Raw genomic sequence first — 23272 nt, forward strand, 5'->3', positions numbered from 1 at the left:
CATATGTAGTTACTGATAAAGACACTAGTGAGACAGTCATTCACTCACTAACAAACACATATAGACACTCATCCACACATACAGTCCTGTACATATGCTGTCTTCAAAACACATACAAACAAAGAGTCAGTCACTCATGCATCTATGTGCTAAGTAATACCCCCACCAAACCATATAGACACTCATACTGATACTAATAATAATATCAAATAACCCATATACATACACATGAGTGGATGTGTATTAGATGGTGGTATTACTGAATTGGTTGTTGTAACTGGTATGGGTATATCCACTTTTTTGAAAATATTAGTTTCTATTTTTGAATATGTGTTTCATGGGTTACATTATAGTGAAAGGAGGTCTGTCACTGTGTCACAAGGATGGTGTCATCAGTGATGTCATGAGTGATGTCACTGACCATGTCATGAGTGATGTAATATGTGATGTCATCAGCAGTGCATTGCACGCGCAAGTTATAGTGAGTCCGACTAACTATAACGTGGGAATTTCAATGGTTTTATATCAGTAAAATTTCCAGCTAACTATAACTGGTGTGAAACCTATGGTTTTTTCAGTGAATTTAATAGGTTTTTTAAATGCTAATTCCTAACTATAACTGGTGTGAAACCTATGGTTTTTTCAGTGAATATATATATATACATACATATATAAACATATATCATCTGTATATCTATATAAATACAAACATAAATGCATGCATACATATACTTATATGCATACAGATGCATGTTATTTACATGAAAGTTGAAAAAACACTAATAAAAGCAAAGCTAAAAAGCCACCTCATTACAAACAGAATGGCTTTAACTTAAACGAGGGCGAGATCTATTGCATTTTCAATGCTTGTTTACTTTGGTTCCATCAAGAAGGCATTCAGATGTGTCACACATTTGCCATAAATTCTGAATGTTAGCACTCTAGTTGCACATTAGATCACTGTAGTAAAGCTACTGCTCACCAGGGACGTCTGCTGCTGGTATTCAAAGTGCATGTTTCAGTCTGCATGTCAGAATTTTTTTAATGAAATAGAAGAGGATTTGAGAAGTCACTCAAAATGATCCCTAATTTTTCTTTCTGAAGCACTAATCATACTTTCTATGGCAAAATTAACCCCCTCATGTTGTTCCTTTTTAAATTGAGTGTTTTCAGACTTAACACTTCATTCCAATCAAGATGGCTTCTGGTGTGCCATACTTTTGTCATAAGTAAGACTGTTAGTGCTCTAGTTGTTCTTTAGAACACTCTGGGTCATTCTGTCATTGGGCTATACTTGGGGTACATCTGGGTGATATTTGGGCTACATTTAGGCTCTTTTGTCTCTGGTGGCCATCTTGGGAGACTGTATGTCAGAATTTTTTAATGAAATTGAAGAGGGTTTGAGAAGTCACTCAAAATGTGCCCTAATTTTTCTTTCTGCAGCACTAATCATAATTCATATGGCAAAATATACCCCCTCATTTTGTTCCTTTTTTGAAATTAAATGTTTTAAGAGTTACCACTTTATTCCAATCAAGATGGCTTCAGGTGTGCCATACCTTTGTAATAAGTAGGACTGTTAGCGCTCTAGTTGTTCTTTAGAACACTCTGGGACATTCTGTCATTGGGCTATACTTGGGCTACATCTGGGTGATATTTGGGCTACATTTGGGCTCTTTTGTCTCTGGTGGCCATTTTGGGAGACTGCATGTCAGAATTTTTTAATGAAATAGAAGAGGATTTGAAAAGTCACTCAAAATGTGCCCTAATTTTTCTTTCTGCAGCACTAATAATACCTTCTATTGCATAATATACCCCCTCATTTTGTTCCTTTTTAAATTAAATGTTTTAAGAGTTACCACTTTATTCCCATCACGATGGCTCCAGGTGTGCTATACCTTTGTAATAAGTAGGACTGTTAGCGCTCTAGTTGTTCTTTAGAACACTCTGGGACATTCTGTCATTGGGCTATACTTGGGCTACATCTGGGTGATATTTGGGCTACATTTGGGCTCTTTTGTCTCTTGTGGCCATTTTGGGAGACTGCATGTCAGAATGTTTTAATGAAATAGAAAAGGATTTGAGAAGTCACTCAAAATGTGCCCTAATTTTTCATTCTGCAGCACTAATCATACTTTCTATGGCAAAATATACCCCCTCATGTTGTTTCTTTTTAAATTAAATGTTTTAAGAGTTACCACTTTATTCCAATCAAGATGGCTTCAGGTGTGCCATACCTTTGTAATAAGTAGGACTGTTAGCGCTCTAGTTGTTCTTTAGAACACTCTGGGACATTCTGTCATTGGGCTATACTTGGGCTACATCTGGGTGATATTTGGGCTACATTTGGGCTCTTTTGTCTCTGGTGGCCATTTTGGGAGACTGCATGTCAGAATGTTTTAATGAAATAGAAAAGGATTTGAGAAGTCACTCAAAATGTGCCCTAATTTTTCATTCTGCAGCACTAATCATACTTTCTATGGCAAAATATACCCCCTCATGTTGTTTCTTTTTAAATTAAATGTTTTAAGAGTTACCACTTTATTCCAATCAAGATGGCTTCAGGTGTGCCATACCTTTGTAATAAGTAGGACTGTTAGCGCTCTAGTTGTTCTTTAGAACACTCTAGGAGGCTGCAGTAGAACACAAAGGAATCAACTGACAGTCTCTGTCCTTGTTGGATGTACATGTTTTACTGAGAATGTCAGACTTCATTTTCACATGACTGAGAAAGATAATGTGAATTTACAGAAAATATGCTTTCAGTTTAGCTTATAGATCCCCTTCCAAACCACTGTGGGAAAATCATGAGATATTAGTTTTCTTTCAAACAATATTCATGATATCACAGCAGAAGGTTTTTTCACATGGTAAAATCACCTTAGAACCCACCACAATTCCTAAAACGAGTATGGTACCATCAACAAATGATTTATAATGTAACTAAAGTCCTAAAACCCTCTATTAACTACAATGCTTTTTAATGAGGTGCTATCATGTATATTGGTCCCAAGATGGCTGCCAACACTTCTTGGATGAAGTGCTGACAGCCAATCAGATCAGATGTGTGGTTAGGCTCCGCCCAGATATATATCTTTTTTTGAACCTAAATTACTCAAAATCCACTGGAGCACATATATTGAGACCTAGCAAAGGCACATCGGGCTAACAGTCCCTACAATTTTGCCAAGTTTCGTGCAAATCTATTCAGCCGTTCGAGCTAAAAGTGAGGTCAACCGCCCTATGGAAATTAACATGGGAAAAACGCGTTTTGGGACCCCCCTTTTTTCTCGCCCCCCCCCTCCACAAAACAATTCCGTCCACAAACGCCAAAGTTATTAGACATAGAATTTTCAAAAGTCCCATAGGAAAAAAATCCTAACTATATATACCTACTGGCTATCGCCAGTAGGTAATATATTACCTACTGGCGGTCGCCAGTAGGTAGTTATAGTTAGGATTTTTTTCAATGTTAAATCTCAAAATTCTATTTGGAATAACTTTGGCGCCGGTTGACGAATCTGCCTGAAAATTTCCTGAAAATGGCCTCGCGGGGTTCCGGTCCTTCCCTGAAAGTTTGGGGGGGATACGTTAAGCGGGGGCCGAGATAAAAGGGGGGTCCCAAAACGCGTTTTCCCCATGTTAATTTCCATAGGGCGGTCGATTTCACTTTTAGCCCGAACGGCTGAATGGATTTCCACGAAACTTGGCAAAATTGTAGGGACTGGTAGCCCGATGTGCCTTTGCTATGTCTCAAGATATGTGCTCCAGTGGATTTTGAGTAATTTAGGTTCAAAAAAATATATATATCTATAGCAGCGCACAGGTGCGCGCACCGGAGTGCGCTCCAGGCGCGACACGCGAGGTGCGCATGGAAAGCTGATTGGCTCTCGGGTGTCTGTAAACATTCCAAACAGTCCAGAGCGGTCGCCATCTTGTGTCTCGGTAAAATCGAGACATAAGAGGTGGCTAAAACAAAGTGGGAACTGACCATAAGGCGTCAGGGATAGACCCCTTTGACCCCCTAGGTTTGATGTGGGGGCTATAAAAGGGCCCCGCGGGGCATTTAAAATATTTTTTTTTTTTTCGTTTTGCGCGGGGGAAGCGCTCGGTGCGCGCACCAGGTAGCGCACCGGGGAGCGTAAAATGAGGGAAAAAGATGACAGAGTTTTAAAAAAATGAAGTTTTTATTTAGAAATTGGAGGTAGTTCTAAAAAGAACTTTTTTTTTTCTTCTTTTTGTTGTTTTATATTTTTTTTGTGTTTTTTGAACTTTTTGAACTTTTTTTGGCTTTTCAAAACAGTTTTATATTTTTTTTGTATTTTTTTAGGGGGAGAAACAAAAAAAGGGAATTGAAACTGGCTCAACTGGAGCAAAAAAACAAAAAACCCCAAAAATTACTTCTTTTTGGGGCACTTGTGATTATCACCTGCAAGGACGATGAGCTTAACGCTTTGTTCCCCATAGGAGATAAGCTTGCCACATGCAGTACAAGTGATTTTAAAATCAGCAAATCTCGGCTGAATGCAAGGCATCACCTCGGATGTTTCTGGTTCCGAGGAAGTGGGTTGGTTTCTTTGGGAGGGGGTCCTTGATGACTGGGGGAGGTTACTGGCCAGTTCCCGGAACTCTGCACGAGAGTAGTTGTTTGGATGCTTTCTTGTCATGTGCCGAATCATGGTATAGTTACCAAATGAATATTTCTTGTTTGGGTTGCCCCGTGAAAGTTCATCATTGCAGATGAGGCAAGTCACCTTGGCCGCATTCACCTTTTTTTTCCCCTCTGGAATTGAAAAAAACTCCCATACAATGTGTGGTTTGGGTTTGTATGGGGTATTTTCTTCTGGCAGCCATCTTCTTCTCCCCTCCTCCTCTTCCTCTTCCTCCTCCTCCTGTTCTTGACCACCAATATAATTTGGAGCTGGTCCTCTTGGTGGTTGTGGTGGTGGTGGTGGGGCAGATGCACCAGCTGATGCTACTAATGAAGCCATTATTTAGAGCAAAAAAGTAGAGAGAGCAACAAACAGGTCTTCCTCAGTCAAAGGACAAAGTCAGAATAAGGAAAAAAGGTGGGGTCTTTCATCATTTAGAAAAAAAAACTGTCCTGAACCAATGAGAAGTGTTATTTTCAGGTCACAAGACCAGGGGCTTCATCATTATGAAACTAAAACTGTTATGAACCAATGAAAAATGTTATTTTCTGCTCACATGACCCGACGCGCTTACGCTACGCGCACGGGGGCGCGCAGCGTAAGCGCGTCGGAAGTTTACGTTTTGCGATCGTATTCGTTCGAGTAGTTCCGGGTGCGCTTACGCCGTGCGTATCACGCGGTCGCGGCTACGCGATACGTCACGATCATGTTTTCGTTTGCGATATTGGCGCTCACGAGACGCTCCCCGGAGCGCGCCCGGGGGCGCTTTTTAGAAATACGCTTTTCGGGGCGCACTCCGGGGCGCGCTCTGGGAGCGCTCCCCCCAAAAATTAAAAAAAAAAAAATGGGATAATTGTAGAGACAGGTAGCCCTATTCTGAAGTGGTTTGTAAAAAAATTAACTTTATAAAAATATGTATTGTGCTACATTGGGCTTAATATATGTTAGAGCCAAAATGTAGCCCAAATGTAGCCCAAAGTAGCCCAATGAAGCCCAAAGATGGCCACCAGAGATCAAAAATTGTAAATGTAGCCCAAAATTCAACTAGATGTAGCCCAACTGTAGCCCAATGACAGAATGTACCAGAGTGTTAAAAAGAACAACTAGAGTGCTAACAGTCTTATTTATAAAGTGAAACTTATAGTTAGGAATTAGCATTAAAAAAACCTTTGAAATTCATGTCATGTCATGAGTGATGTAATATGTGATGTCATCAGCAGTGCATTGCACGCGCAAGTTATAGTGAGTCCGACTAACTATAACGTGGGAATTTCAATGGTTTTATATCAGTAAAATTTACAGCTAACTATAACTGGTGTGAAACCTATGGTTTTTTCAGTGAATTTAATAGGTTTTTTAAATGCTAATTCCTAACTATAACTGGTGTGAAACCTATGGTTTTTTTCAGTGAATATATATATATATATATTCCCACGTTATAGTTAGTCGGACTCACTATAACTTGCGCGTGCAATGCACTGCTGATGACATCACATATTACATCACTCATGACATGGTCAGTGACATCACTCATGACATCACTGATGACACCATCCAGTGAATATGTGTCTTTCTGAAAAATAAATATTAGTGAGTTATGTTTAAATATTTAAATACATATATTAGTGTTTCACTTTGTGCATAAGTGGCTACATGTGTTGATAAGTAGCTACATGCGTATGTATATGGGTTATTTGATATTTTTATTAGTATCAGTATGAGTGTCTATATGGTTTGGTGGAGGTATTACTTAGCACATAGATGCATGAGTGACTGACTCTTTGTTTGTATGTGTTTTGAAGACAGCATATGTACAGGACTGTATGGGTGGATGAGTGTCTATATGTGTTTGTTAGTGAGTGAATGACTGTCTCAATAGTGTCTTTATCAGTAACTACATATGTTTTAATCTAGTATATATGAATATTGATGTATATAAGTGAGTATATGTGAGAGTAAGAGATTGTAAGATTTCCTGTTTAAATAAGTATGTGTTTCTATAAGTGATTGTTTAAGAGAATAAATATGTGTAATTTTCAATAGAAGTAAGGTGGAAGTGTGTGTATAACTCTATATTCAAATAAATGGTTGTTCAATAGTTTATTTGCACGTGTGAATATGTGTGTGAGTAACTTTTGGATGAATGTCGGTGTGTAACAGGATGTATAGGTGTATCTCTTCATATGATGAGTGAGTATATGTATGAGTGACTATATAGAACTGTTGGTGAATGAGTGGATGAGTATATAGATAGTGGAAGTACAGAATTGCTTGTTGTAACTGATATAGGTATGTCCATTTTTTTAAAATTTCAGTTTCTATTTTTTAATATGTGTCTCAAGGGTTACTTTACACTGAGAGGAGGTCTGTCACTGTGTCACAAGGATGGTGTCATCTGTGATGTCATGAGTGATGTCACTGACCATGTCATGAGTGATGTAATATGTGATGTCATCAGCAGTGCATTGCACGCGCAAGACGGAGGCTATGGCCTCCGTCTGGTGTCCTACGCCGATGACACGCAATTGGTCATCTCCCTTTCGCGCGCGCCCGGTCTTGCGGCAGACATTTTCAGGAACTGCATGAATGATCTCGCTGCCTGGATGTCTGCCAACTGTTTGAAGTTGAACGGGAGCAAGACCGAGGTGCTCGTGGTGGGGGGTGTACCGTCGGCGTGGTCGTCGGCGTGGTGGCCACCGTGTTTGGGGGAAGCTCCTGCACCTTGCCATGAGGCTAGGAATTTGGGCGTGTGGCTCGATAGGGACCTCACCTTTGGCCTTCATGTCGGTCGGGTGGTGGGGGCATGCTTCAGTGTTCTGAGAACCCTTAGGAAAGTTTTAGATCTGCTTCCTATCTCAGCGCGTAAGACGCTGGTGCATGCCCTGGTCACCTCCCGACTTGATTATGGGAATCTACTTTATCTGGGGGCGATCGGCAGGGTCATTGGTCGTCTGCAGGTTCTCCAAAACGCGGCAGCACGGCTGGTCCTCAGACTCCCTAGGAGGGCATCTGCCAAGCCAGCCCTGCGAACGCTCCATTGGCTCCCTATTGAGAGGAGAGTGCAGTTTAAGGCCCTGGCCACCTGCCATCGTATTTTGAATGGCAAGGCACCTCTCCCGCTTCAAAGCCTTATAGCTTACTACGAGCCTACACGCAGCCTTCGGTCCTCACAGACCGGGCTGCTAAAAGTACCTAGAATTGCTAAAGCCCGCATGGGAGGCAGATCCTTCAGATACCTTGCCCCCAAATGTTGGAATAATCTGCCGCTGGAACTTCGGCTTGAATCTTCCGAAACCCAGTTTAGGAAAAAACTTAAAACTTATTTGTTTCAGTAGGTAGCTTGGTTGGGAGGAGGGGGGACAGCTACTCCACTTGCCATAGCGCGGGGACACGCCAGTGGCGTAACCAGGCGCTTAATAAATCTCCAATAATAAGTGAGTCCGACTAACTATAACGTGGGAATTTCAATGGTTTTATATCAGTAAAATTTCCAGCTAACTATAACTGGTGTGAAACCTATGGTTTTTTCAGTGAATTTAATAGGTTTTTTAAATGCTAATTCCTAACTATAACCGGTGTGAAACCTATGGTTTTTTCACTGAATTTCAAAGGTTTTTTAAATGCTAATTCCTAACTATAACTGGTGTGAAACCTATGGTTTTTTCAGTGAATTTCATAGGTGTTTTTAATGCTAATTCCTAACTATAAGTTTCACTTTATAAATAAGACTGTTAGCACTCTAGTTGTTCTTTTTAACACTCTGGTACATTCTGTCATTGGGCTACAGTTGGGCTACATCTAGTTGAAATTTGGGTTACATTTACAATTTTTGGTCTCTGGTGGCCATCTTTGGGCTACATTGGGCTACTTTGGGCTACATTTGGGCTACATTTTGGCTCTAACATATATTAAGCCCAATGTAGCACAATACATATTTTTCTAAAGTTAATTTTTTTACAAACCACTTTAGAATAGGGCTACCTGTCCCTACAATTATCCCATTTTTTTTTTTTTTAATTTTTGGGGGGAGCGCTCCCGGAGCGCGCCCCGGGGAGCGCCCCGAAAAGCGTATTTCTGAAAAGCGCCCCGGGGCGCGCTCCGGGGAGCGTCCCGTGAGCGCCAATATCGCAAACGTAAACATGTTCGTGACGTATCGCGTAGCCGCGACCGCGTGATACGCACGGCGTAAGCGCACCCGGAAGTACTCGAGCGAATACGATCGCACAACGTAAACTTCCGACGCGCTTACGCTGCGCGACCCGGGGCGCGCCCCCGGGCGCGCCCCGGGGCGCGTAGCGTAAGCGCGTCGGGTCATGTGAGCAGAAAATAACACTTTTCATTGGTTCATAACAGTTTTAGTTTCATAATGATGAAGCCCCTGGTCTTGTGACCTGAAAATAACACTTCTCATTGGTTCAGGACAGTTTTTTTTTCTAAATGATGAAAGACCCCACCTTTTTTCCTTATTCTGACTTTGTCCTTTGACTGAGGAAGACCTGTTTGTTGCTCTCTCTACTTTTTTGCTCTAAATAATGGCTTCATTAGTAGCATCAGCTGGTGCATCTGCCCCACCACCACCACCACAACCACCAAGAGGACCAGCTCCAAATTATATTGGTGGTCAAGAACAGGAGGAGGAGGAAGAGGAAGAGGAGGAGGGGAGAAGAAGATGGCTGCCAGAAGAAAATACCCCATACAAACCCAAACCACACATTGTATGGGAGTTTTTTTCAATTCCAGAGGGGAAAAAAAAGGTGAATGCGGCCAAGGTGACTTGCCTCATCTGCAATGATGAACTTTCACGGGGCAACCCAAACAAGAAATATTCATTTGGTAACTATACCATGATTCGGCACATGACAAGAAAGCATCCAAACAACTACTCTCATGCAGAGTTCCGGGAACTGGCCAGTAACCTCCCCCAGTCATCAAGGACCCCCTCCCAAAGAAACCAACCCACTTCCTCGGAACCAGAAACATCCGAGGTGATGCCTTGCATTCAGCCGAGATTTGCTGATTTTAAAATCACTTGTACTGCATGTGGCAAGCTTATCTCCTATGGGGAACAAAGCGTTAAGCTCATCGTCCTTGCAGGTGATAATCACAAGTGCCCCAAAAAGAAGTAATTTTTGGGGTTTTTTGTTTTTTTGCTCCAGTTGAGCCAGTTTCAATTCCCTTTTTTTGTTTCTCCCTCTAAAAAAATTCAAAAAAAAATATAAAACTGTTTTGAAAAGCCAAAAAAAGTTCAAAAAGTTCAAAAAACACAAAAAAAATATAAAACAACAAAAAGAAGAAAAAAAAAAGTTCTTTTTAGAACTACCTCCAATTTCTAAATCAAAACTTCATTTTTTTAAAACTCTGTCACCTTTTTTCATCATAGTACGCTCCCCGGGCCGCTCCCCGGTGCGCGCACCGGGCGCTTCCCCCGCGCAAAACGAAAAAAAAAAAATATTTTAAATGCCCCGCGGGGCCCTTTTATAGCCCCCACATCAAACCTAGGGGGTCAGGGGGGGTCTACCCTGCCCCCTTATGGTCAATTCCCCCCTTTGTTTTTGACACCTCTTGTGTCTCGATTTTACCGAGACACAAGATGGTGGCCGCTCCGGACTGTTTTGAATGTTTTCAGACACCCGAGAGCCAATCAGCTTTCCGTGCGCACCTCACGTGGCGCGACCGGAGCGCTCGCCGGTGCGCGCACCGGGGCGCGCTTACAGATATATATATTTTTTTAAACTTAAATTACTCAAATTCTACTGGAGCACATATCTTGAGACATAGCAAAGGCACATCGGGCTACCAGTCCCTACAATTTTGCCAAGTTTGGTGGAAATCCATTCATCCGTTCGGGCTAAAAGTGAAATCGACCGCCCTATGGAAATTTACATGGAGAAAACGCGTTTTGGGACCCCCTTTTATCTCGGCCCCCGCTTCACGAATCCCCCCCAAACTTTCTGGGAAGGACCGGAGCTCGACGAGGCCATTTTCAGGAAATTTTCAGGCAGATTCCTCAACCGGCTTCAAAGTTATTCCAAATAGAATTTTGAGATTTAACATTGAAAAAAATCCTAACTATAACTACCTACTGGCGACCGCCAGTAGGTAATATATATATATATATATATATATATATATATATATATATATATATTCACTGAAAAATCCATAGGTTTCACACCAGTTATAGTTAGGAATTAGCATTTAAAAAACCTATTAAATTCACTGAAAAAACCATAGGTTTCACACCAGTTATAGTTAGCTGGAAATTTTACTGACATAAAACCATTGAAATTCCCACGTTATAGTTAGTCGGACTCACTATAACTTGCGCGTACAATGCACTGCTGATGACATCACATATTACATCACTCATGACATGGTCAGTGACATCACTCATGACATCACTGATGACACCATCCAGTGAATGTGTGTCTTTTTCAAAAATAAATATGTTTTATATATGTATTTGTAAAGCACGATGGAAGAATAAATGGTTAAATAAGTGTGTAAATTGATGTTTTTTTTAAAAGAATTGATTGGTTAACTGCCTTATTAACTGTATCTTAGTGAATACATATATTAACGAGTAATGTTTTAATTTTGTAATATATGTATCAGTGTTTCACTTTGTGTATAAGTGGCTGCATGGGTTGATGACCTACTTACTGTTTGTATGTGTTTTGAAGACAGCATATGTGCAGGACTGTATGGGTGTATGAGTATGTATATGCGTGTGTTAGTGAGTGAATGCCTGTCTCACTAGTGTCTTTATGAGTAACTACATATGTTTTAAACTTGCATATATGAGCATTAATGTATATAAGTAAGTATATCTTAGAGTGAGAGATTGAAAGAATTCCTGTTTAAATAAGTATGTGTTTTTATAAGTGATTGTTTAAGAGGGTAAATATGTGTAAGTTTCCTAAGAAGTAAGGTGGTAGTGTGTGTAAATCTGTATATGCAAATAAATGGATTTTCAATAGTTTATTTGCATGTGTGAGTATGTGTGTGAGTAACTATTTGATGACTGTCGGTGTGTAACAGGATGAATAGGGGTATCACTATATATGAATAGTGAGTATATGTATGAGTGACTACATAAAATTGTTGGTGAATGTGTGAATTTGTATATAGATAGTAAAATTTCTGAATTGGTTGTTGTAACTGGTATGGGTATATCCACTTTTTTGAAAATATTAGTTTCTATTTTTGAATATGTGTTTTATGGGTTACATTACACTGAAAGGAGGTCTGTCACTGTGTCACAAGGATGGTGTCATCAGTGATGTCATGAGTGATGTCACTGACCATGTCATGAGTGATGTAATATGTGATGTCATCAGCAGTGCATTGTATGCGCAAGTTATAGTGAGTCCGACTAACTATAACGTGGGAATTTCAATGGTTTTATGTCAGTAAAATTTCCAGCTAACTATAACTGGTGTGAAACCTATGGTTTTTTCAGTGAATTTAATAGGTTTTTTAAATGCTAATTCCTAACTATAACTGGTGTGAAACCTATGGTTTTTTCAGTGAATTTCATAGGTTTTTTAAATGCTAATTCCTAACTATAACTGGTGTGAAACCTTTGGTTTTTTCAGTGAATTTCATAGGTTTTTTTAATGCTAATTTTTAACTTTTTGTAGGGCTTTATACCTATGTACTTTTTAGTAAATTTCTCAGCTTATTTTTTCACAAATGTCTTTAGCTGAAAAAGGAATGTTTTTCTAAAAATGAACACTATAATGTATATTGAGATAATATTTTTATTTTAAAATAGTTTTTTTTTTATATTTGACTCTGGTGCGCTCCCGGTGCGCGCACCGGTGCGCGTACCGTCAGCGCACTAACAAAAAAAAATAAAAAAAAATAATGAAGGAGTAACCATAAGGAATGGTAACAGAGAGAGTGGTGTTAAGAGAAAGAGAGCTAAAGGGATGAACACAGAGAGACTGTGTAATAGATAGTAAAACAGAGAAAAAATGTAAGATGATGTAACTGAGAAAAAGAAAAATGAATAAGGGAGCAAAAGAAGAGAAGAAATAGGAAGAAGACTAAAGCAGAGGTTAAGGGAGAATGTAAATGGATGTTGAAAGTAAAAAGAAGGACAGTTAAGTATGGGAATGACAGGTAGTGACGGAATCAGAGGAAAAGAATAGCAGTGATGGAGGGAAAGTAAATAGCAGTGAATATAAGTAAAGAGGGGTGAAAGAGGGTACATGTAAGTGAATAAGGGTAAGATATGGGGAGTAATAGAGAGAAAGAAGAGAGAGAGTAAAAGAAGGAGTGTCACAAAGGGACTAAGTAAACCAGTAAAAAAGGTAAGTGAAGGAGTGTGCATAGGCAGAAGTACTGAAAGAAATTGAATGTGGTAGGAAGTAAACATGGAAGAAAAGAATAAGTGAGGGAAGCAAAGTAAGGAAATAGGTGTGCGGTAGGGTGACAGAAAAATAGTGAAAATAAAACAAAAGGTGATAACAAAAAACATTTTACAAACACACTTACCATATAATCTATGCAAACTTGTATCTGTGAAAGATGAAGGAAAAAACATGTTATAATTACATAAAAATGTATAATAAAATAGAAGAAACAGTTCATGAGGTTTAAAAATCTACAAAAGTTTACTAAGAAATGAAGCAATAGTGAAGGATACAAAAACAGAAAGAAAGTAATGTAGAAAGAAAAAAAAAGGAAAAAGAAATAGTTAGAGAACAAATTCCTAAAGGTAAATAAGATACTAAAAGAATGTAAAATATCAAAACAAAATGAGTAAAGATAAGAAAGTAAAAGAAAAATGAGTGAAAAGGAGAGAAGTCTGATTGATAAACTATAAATAAAATAGAGGAATAGAAGATGATTGAGAGTGAGTGAAGTGAAGTCACAGAGTGAAGGGATGAAAGAAATGAAGTTATTATAGAACGATGGATAAAACAGGAGTGAGAGAGTAAGTACACAGAAAGACAAAAGGAAGAAGTAACTGAACTACAGTACAATGAGTGTGAAAGAAAAAAAAATGGAGAAAGAGAAAGAGGGTTAGGAAACTAAAGCAGTGGTACTAAGAGAATATGAAAAAGATAAAAAGTGGTGGAAGGAACAGAGGAAATGCAGATAGTTCCTATTAGATTAAGAAGTTGTGAATGAAGTGCAGTAAAGAAACAGCGATGAAAAAAGAGTGTAAATTAGTAAAGAGAGGTAAATAAGGGTGAAAAAGAAAATGAGTGTATGACAATGTGAACACAATATAAATCACACAATGCAAACTACACAATAACTTCTACAATATGTTACATTATTTATTTTTGCTGTTCTCAGAATATATTGAATTCCACTTAAATTAGTGAGTTCAAAGTCTTCCTCATATAACAGCGGGAAAAAAAACACAATCTAAAAGATTGTGTTTAAAAAAACCCATTCAAACATACATCTCATATATGTACACTAATCTTTGATTCACTTACTTTTCCGTGAGGCCAAATAGAAGATAGTGAAGGTCCTTTTGGTGGAAAAAAAGTCTGCTGTGCCTTATAAGTTCCATTTCATCAACTTCATATGAAAAAAGATCTAAAAACATCATACCTTACACAATCCTCACGGCCAATTTGTGTCTGATATATCAGTATTTTTTTCTTTGAGATCCACTTAAAGTATCTACATGAGATAAATAATTTAAAATATTAGATTAACTAACTAACTAACTAACTTTTATTAACTATTCCCGTCTTCAAAGGCCAATTCCCTTTACTAAAACTTTGGTTTTAAAAACACTAGATAAAAATTTGTAGAGTCATAAGGCAAACGTTGTTTATAAGTTAAATGAGAATCATTGCAGTAACTCCATCCATTTTCAGATTTTAAGTAGCATGTATAATGTCCTGAGGTGGTCGAAGATCCATCATGATAAATAATAGCTTCAGTTGTAAAGGTCCTTCCAGAAATTGATAACTGAGAAGCCACAAAATTTTTGATAGAAGTTGTCAATTTAGTTCCATCAGGTCTACATCGTTGGAAAACTAAAATGATATACTGCCCATACCTTTGTATAAATAATGTGGACAGCATTGTACAGTTACATTGGGTACACACCATATTATGATCTGCTGCTTTAACTAGATTTTTAAAAGACACTGATTTACAGTCTGGTAAAGTCAAATATATAAATCTTTCAGTGTCTATTCTAGTAGTACTTGATAAACTACAATTGTGGCAGTCATGCTGCCATTGATAAGAAAGACTGAAAAGATTATCTACATCTACACCTTCATCTTCCAAAACACCAAACATATACATTAAAAATTCCTGACAATCCTGCTGAATGTTCTGTGAAAATTTATCTTGACCAGAACACAAATCTAAAATATTTCGAATTTCTGTTACACTTTCTATTTGTGCTGTAACACTGCTACATTTCTGAAACACAGAATTCAATAAACCACACAATCTTTGATCCCGATTTTCAACAATCTGTTCTTGTAAACTTTTAAGAAAAAAAACAACATTAACCACTACATTAGCATAGCAGTTGACACCAGAACTATTTTCAAACTGAAATCCAACAACATTTTCTCCACAATTCTTTTTCTTCCTGTTTTCAATTACAGTTTTCTCTACTTTTTGTCTTTTTGCAACTACCTCACTACAATTATCCTCATTTCTTCTTTTTCGGCCTACCACACGTTTTTCAAACAGAGGATATTGAGGCAAATGTGGAGCATACTCTCTTCTTAACATATTGTATTCTTTAACACAATCTAGATCTGCAGAAATCTTTGTCTCATCACACGCAATCAAGTACAATCCTGATAAAGTTCTGACTCGAGATAATGCCACATATGCCATACCCTCTTTAAACACAGATCTTCCAATGTTCACCAAAGCACTATCTACACTTAAACCTTGAGATTTATGAATTGTCACCGCATACGCCAAACAAACAGGAAACTGTTTTCGGCGAACATATAAGTCTTTTACAAGTAAAAATCTAGCAGAACAACGACTTATTTGTTGTACTTGTTCAATGGCATCAAATTTTATTTTTAAAAATTCAATTCCATCTCTATTTCTGTAATTCACAAAATCAACAACATAACCCATTGCTCCATTTACCAGACCTCTTTCAACATTTAAATTCCTTCTCAAAATGATACGACAATTTAAACACACATTCAGAATCTTTTCAAAACCAGCTGTTTTTGAAATACTTTTCTCCAATGAATCCAATTTAGTTTTCAAATTTTCTGACAAAACAATCGTTGCACCCATATGCTCTATTTTATCTATTGCTTCCAGTTTCACAATCTCTTCATTTTCTAAGTCTAACATTTTTTTGTTGAAGATGGAACATTCTTGCAGAGTTGGCATCAAACATATCCCAGATTTCTTCTCAGTCATTTTTTAAAAAATATTCTCTGGAAAAATGTTTTCATTTGTGTTAGACCTGTCTGGCTTTTTGGCGAAGTCCCTCCTAATTTTTATTTATTTTGTCCCCTTTTTGCCCCTCAAACCCTTGTTAATTTTTGTGTCTACTAACTTTTTATAGGTGTTGACCAGGGGGATAGGTGTTCTTTCCCCCCTTGTAATCTTTTACCTCAGGCCCGAGGCCTGTGCTGTCAGGAAACCTCATGTTGTCACAAAATGGAGGGCCCTAACTGTCACCAACTGCCACACCATAATCAGCCCCATAGGATAACATTAGGTCTTCCAGAACCTTCTGGACCCTACTGGACTCTGTGAGGCTAGGTTATAAAAGGGCAGGGGGCAGGAGGCCATTTTGTGTAGTCCAGTGTGAGAGGAGAGAGGCTGCAGTGTGAGGAGGAGGACGCGCTAGGAGAAGCTAGTTGGTTTCATTAACTGACAGCATCTTTCAGAGGACGTTCCCCCTTGTGCTGCTGACCGAACCCTACCGTTGGCTTAATATCGACCTGGTCCAGTCAAGTAACCAGGAACTTTGGACACTTTCCCGGTCTTGGGCCGTGTCCCACATTCACCCTCAAGACCCCCCATTGGTCTAATAATCCGCTTCCCCATCTTCCGGCGAAACGTCAGGCCTACCGGATCAGAAGAGCAGTGCCCGGTGCGTTCTGGCATCGTGGGTGGCCGAGGTGTCTCTGTCGGGAAGGCGCGAGGCGCTGTGAAGGAGCGCAGCTGGCGGGAAAGTGGCACGTCTTCCTGGTTCACGCCGGTAGCGGACTTTGAGGTGAGACGCTGTTCCCCTGCGCAAGAGCAGAGGCGTGTGCTTCCCGGCTGAAGGAGGCGGTGCCGGCCGAGCCACTGGTTCCCCGCGTCTGCGCAGCAGAGGCCCGCGTCAGGAGGAAGCGAGGGAGCACCGAGCAGCGACGCGTTTCCGGCTTCCATGGCGAACCCGGCTGGTGAGGATTGAGGCGGAGGAGCGCCCTGCCTCTCCAGCGAGGCGGGAACCCTGACCACAACCAGCTTGCCGACAGCGTGACCGGTAACAGCCGAGGCAGCGCGTGGAAGAGCGAAAGGGCTGCTAGCATCAATCTTCCCCATTCCAGCGCTAGATCAAGAGGCTGGCTGGGCGGAGATAGGCGACCGTTATTGCTGCCGGTGTGGTGACGGTGGAGTCGTCTGAAAGGCCCTACCCCTGTGGACTGAAGCAGGACAGGAGGATAACAGTAAGGAGAGAGAGGGGGTGAGGAAGGAAAGGGCTTCGCCTTCCTGGGTGGAGCGCTAGACTCACAAATCAGGGTGTACCATCAACGTTAAGACCTGAGCTGTGTTAGAAAAGGCGAGGGGGAAAAAGGAGTCACATAATCCTAACCTCATTTCTACAGGCTTCTGACAAGTGGCTATTAAGCTAGAAAATTAGCGGGGAACTTAAACTATCATCAGGAGAGCGCTGACAGATCTTGTTAACCAGGGAGCTTCCTTCAGAAACTCCTAGCGATTGCTGGGAAGAGCAGTAAAACCAGTGGAATTCCTGCAGATCACTCTGTGTGTGCAAGCTAGCACTAAGTTAATGGGCAGATAAGGAGAGGGAGATCTTACCACTGCAGAAGAGGTGCAGTCAGCTATTTGGCAGGGTGAAGTGTTGGGATACATTAATGTCATTGATTGTAATGCAAAGTGTCACTGCTTAGTGTACTCCTAATGAGATAGTTCTTTTCTCAGAAGTAAGCGTTTCTGTACTCCTGAAGGCTGAATGTTTTGAACCATAATTTTTCCACAGCAGGAAGAGTGTTGTTTACTTCTCTAAATCAAAGGTATAATCGCAATTCCTGAGAAGAACTAAAATGTATTACACTGTATAATTTGAAACTAAAGAGCATATTATTTTTATAAAACAGCACGTATTTTCACATAATTTTGGTGTAGTGTTTTTCTTTTTGAGTGCTATTGCGTGAAGTTACTTTTGGGTGGTCTGCAACCTTTACACTGTGCCTCTAAATGTTAGTCTTACCCTAGGCCAGGCTACCTTAATTCCAACATTTGGTGCCTAGCGGTGGGATTGCGGACTTGGTTGCAGCTACTTACTAGTAACTTGGCGTAATACACCTAACCTACACCAGGAGTTTTCTCCTTGCGGCCCTCCCAATTAGTCTTTTTGTTTTTTCTAAATTTATTCCTGGTGGTGGGTGGAGTTGGTTTTAGGTTACCCTCACCCCACTGAAATCTCTGGTGTGTATCCAGGTTTGCCAGACTCACAATGGAGTTTGCGGTGGAAAACCTGGAAGTCTATTCCGTGCCCCAATTGAGAATGTTCTGCCAGCAGATGGGGGTCTTCTTCAAACATGGTGCAAGGAAGGGGGAGCTCCAGACTAGCCTTAGGGCCTGGGTGGAGGCACACCAAGAGACAAAGGAGGAGGATGAAGAGGTTGACCGGGGCACAGAAGGGGGGGTGGAGGAGTTATTCCACCATGAGGGGGAAAACTTGCTCACCGGACCAGTGTCCTATTCCAGAAAGGGCAGTAGCATTTCTGGGAGAAGCCTAACAGAAGCTGAGCTCACCGATAGGAGGGAGAAAAGACAGCTAAAGTGGGAGTTGGCTAAGATGGAATTGGAGAAAGAGGAGAAGAGGATGGTCCACGAGTTTAGGCTAAAGGAACTGGAGCTCCAAAGTCTACAGCGGGGGTCCTCTCCTGTTAAGGATGGTGGCAGCGAACTGAAAGAGTCAGCCAGGGAGACCAAACCCTATATCCCAAAGGACCTGATAGCGAGCTTCAGTCAGGGGGATGATGTTGCTAAGTGGCTGGCCGCTTATGAGGTTTCTTTGAAGGTTCATGGAGTGCAGGAGAAGCACTGGGGGGGTAGTTTGTACAAGTACATGCCTCCTGCTGGTCGGGACACCTTGTTGGCCCTGGATCCAGAGGAACAGACAAACTACCCCACCATGAAGTTGGCGTTATTAAGGAAGTTCGGGCTCACCCCAGAAAGGTACCGACAGAAGTTTAGGGGGAGCCACAAGATGGGAACTCAGAACTGGGTGGACTTCCTTGATTACGCCAGAAAGGCTTTAGAGGGTTGGGTCAAGGGCAGTGAGGTAAAAGATTATGAGGGGCTGTATGATCTGTTTTTGAGAGAACACCTCCTCGAGAAATGCTTTCCCGAGCTGCGCCAACACCTGGTAGACAGCAAGCTGACCAATCCCCGGAAGCTTGCAGAGGAGGCGGACATCTGGACAAGTACCCGGGTGTCCACCAAGGGGACTGGAGGGGAATCTCAAAAAGCCGGACAGGGCGCCCCCCAGAAGAAGGAGGGGGGGGAGAAAAAGAAAGAGTTCTCTAAAGGTCCCCAAAATAACTTCCAAGGGAAGGGAGCAGGTTTCACCCCTAGGGCAAACCCGCCCCGGAACCCTCATCCTGGCCAGAGCCAGCAGCCCAGGGTTCTCCACTGTTTTGAATGCGGTGGCGTTGGACATTATAAGGGAGATGTCAGATGCCCAAAGAGACCACCCCCTCCCACCGGAGGAAAGTCACCGGGAGTAGCTAGTGTAGCGCTCGGGGAGGAGTTGCCCTTAGATAAGGGGGGTGAGTGGGCGGGTGTCACCTTAGTGTCCCTGGGAGAGCGGGAGATGGTGCCAAAGATCCAGGTGCCCCCAAATACTACAAAGTATGGGCAATAGGTTACCATCAATGGCCAGAGAGGGGAGGCTCTGAGGGATACAGGAGCCAGCATGACTATGGTGAGAAGTCAGCTGGTGTCCCCAGAGCAGGTTGTTCCTAATGTACTCCACCCTGCCGCGATGGCTGACGGCAGAATGGGCCACTATCCAGTGGCTGAGGTTCCCTTTGAGTGGGAGGGGGTTGCAGGTTCACTTCGAGTTGCCGTAAGCCCTGCCGTGCCAGTCGATTGTCTGTTGGGTAATGACATGGAACACAATACTTGGAGAGAGGTGGAATACCGGACGCATTCTGCGATGCTGGGTACACCTGACTGGGCCTGTGTCAGCACACGGTCTGCGACTGCCCGGAGAGGGAGTTCGCCTGGGTTGGAGCCTGGAACAATGGCCCAACCCGCTGCTAAGAAGGGACAGACCCGGAGACAGAGAAAGCCTGCTCCGGCTTCCACACCCCATGAGACAGATCGGCCACCTGCGGTGGTGGACCAGGAGTCCGTGGAGGGGGAAGTAGACTCTCTGGAGGATTTACCCATCCCTGCGGAGTGGCATGTGGAGGGAGGTCCTACCAGAGAGGAATTCTGTAAGGGGCAGAGGGAGTGCCCCACCCTTGAGGGACTGAGGCGACAGGCTGAAGCCCCAGCAGCAGGTGATGTTACGGGACATTACCATATTTACTGGGAGGATGGACTCCTCTACAGTGAACCCAAGGTACCCTTGCCTGGTTCATCAAGGGCCTTGGTAGTCCCGCAACAGTACCGAGCCTTTCTTTTGGAACTGGCTCATGCCATACCCCTGGCAGGACACTTAGGTCAGGACAAGACCTTTGCCCGGCTTGTCCTCCACTTTTACTGGCCTCGAATGAAAGTGGCGTCCGACACATACTGTAGGACATGTGTAACCTGCCAGGCCAGTGGGAAAACAGGGGTGAAGCTAAAGGCTCCCCTGGAACCACTTCCAGTCGTTAGCACGCCCTTTGAGAGGGTGGGCATCGACATTGTAGGGCCTTTGGATCCACCAACAGCAGCTGGTCACAGGTTTGTCCTGGTACTGGTGGATCATGCCACAAGGTACCCAGAGGCAATACCTCTGAGGACAGTCACTGCACCTGTAGTGGCAAGAGCCCTAATGGGAATCTTTACCCGAGTGGGATTTCCCAAGGAAGTTGTGTCCGACAGGGGGACCAACTTCCTGTCAGCTTACATGCGGGCAATGTGGAAGGAGTGTGGAGTGACCTACCGGTTCACCACTCCTTATCACCCCCAGTCAAATGGACTGGTTGAGAGGTTCAATAAGACCTTGAAGGGCATGATCAGAAGTCTGCCCGAGAGCCTGCGGAGGAAATGGGATGTCCTCCTACCCTGTTTACTTTTTTCCTACAGGGAAGTGCCCCAGAAGGGAGTGGGCTTCAGCCCCTTTGAGCTTCTGTATGGGCACCCTGTACGCGGTCCTCTCAGCCTGGTGAAGGATGGTTGGGAGAAATCTCCCAGGAAACCCCCCCAGGATGTGGTGAGCTACATGCTGGCCTTCAGGAGCCAAATGGCGAAGTTGTGGAAGCAAGCTTCTGACAACTTGGAGGCCAGCCAGGCAGTCATGAAGGAGTGGTACGACCACAACGCTCACCCGGTGGAACTGGAGCCTGGACAGAAAGTGTGGGTGATGGAGCCTGGAGAGCTTAGCGCCCTCCAGGATCGCTGGACAGGCCCCTTTGAGGTGTTGGAAAAGAAGGGTAAGGCCACATACCTGGTGGACCTTAAGACCCCTCGACAGCCCCTACGGGTGCTACACGCCAACCGACTCAAGCCCCACCATGAGAGGCCCGAAGTCATGCTGATGATGGTGACTGACGGGGGAGAGGAAGCGGAAAGCGAACCTCTCCCCGATCTCTTTTCGTCCCAAGAGAAGGATGGGTCAGTGGAGGGAGTGAATCTCTCTCCTACTCTCACTCCTGAGCAACGGGAGGACTGCCGCCAGATACTGGAGCAGTACTCTTCATTGTTCTCCCTTGTCCCGGGAAGGACCCACCTGTGTACCCATGATGTGGACACAGGAGACAGCCCACCAGTGAAGTCCAAGACCTACCGGCTGTCTGACAAGGTGAAGGCTAGCATACATGGAGAAGTTGCCAAGATGCTAGAGCTGGGAGTAATTGAACCTTCCAACAGCCCTTGGTCCAGTCCGGTGGTGCTCGTGCCAAAAGCCGCACCACCAGGCACCACACCTGAACTGAGGTTCTGTGTGGATTACCGAGGACTGAATTCAGTGACAAGGACTGATGCTCATCCGATCCCTAGGGCGGATGAATTGATTGACCGGTTAGGAGCTGCCCAATATCTGAGTACCTTTGACCTCACTTCAGGGTACTGGCAGATCTCCTTGACAGATGGAGCAAGGGAAAGGTCAGCCTTCTCCACGCCTGAGGGACACTACCAGTTCTGTGTGATGCCCTTTGGGCTCAAGAACGCCCCTGCCACATTTCAGCGGCTGGTGAACCAGGTCCTCTCTGGAATGGAGAGTTTCTCTGCTGCTTACTTGGATGACATTGCTGTCTTCAGTAGCAGTTGGGAGGACCATCTGCAGCATTTGCAGGCCGTTCTCCAGGCACTGAGACAAGCTGGATTGACCATCAAAGCCAGCAAATGCCAGATTGGGCAGGGGTCGGTTGTGTACCTTGGACACTTGGTGGGTAGGGGGACTGTGCAGCCCCTGCAGGCGAAGATTGAGGCAATCATGGCCTGGGAACCCCCCAAGACACAGACTGAGGTCCGAGCTTTCCTGGGCCTCACAGGTTACTACCGTCGCTTTGTGAAGGGGTATGGCACTATTGTAGCGCCCCTCACAGAGCTCACCTCCAAGAAACAACCTCGACGGGTAGTTTGGACAAAGGCTTGTCAGCAAGCCTTTGAAAAGTTGAAACAGGCAATGTGTGCGGCGCCGGTCCTGAGGGCCCCAGACTTCTCCAAGGAGTTCATTGTCCAAACGGATGCATCAGAGCATGGCATTGGGGCAGTGCTATCGCAACTCAACGAAGAGGGCCTGGATCAACCTGTAGTCTTCCTATCTAGGAGGCTGCTTCCCCGGGAACAGAAGTGGAGTGCTATTGAGAGGGAAGCTTTTGCGGTGGTGTGGGCTCTGAAGAAGCTGCGGCCATACCTCTTTGGCTCGCACTTCCTGGTTCAGACCGACCACCGACCCCTTCGTTGGCTGATGCAAATGAAGGGGGAAAATCCCAAGTTGTTGAGGTGGTCCATCTCCCTACAGGGAATGGACTTCCGGGTGGAACATCGGCCTGGAGTGGACCACGCCAATGCAGACGGTCTCTCCAGGTATTTCCGCCTTAGTGATGAGGACTCCCAAGGGGTTGGGTAGTTCTCCCCACTTTCAGCTGGGGGGGACGCGTGTTAGACCTGTCTGGCTTTTTGGCGAAGTCCCTCCTAATTTTTATTTATTTTGTCCCCTTTTTGCCCCTCAAACCCTTGTTAATTTTTGTGTCTACTAACTTTTTATAGGTGTTGACCAGGGGGATAGGTGTTCTTTCCCCCCTTGT

Source organism: Lissotriton vulgaris, chromosome 2_1 (assembly GCF_964263255.1).
Source record: "Lissotriton vulgaris chromosome 2_1, aLisVul1.2, whole genome shotgun sequence".
Lineage (NCBI taxonomy): Eukaryota > Metazoa > Chordata > Amphibia > Caudata > Salamandridae > Lissotriton > Lissotriton vulgaris.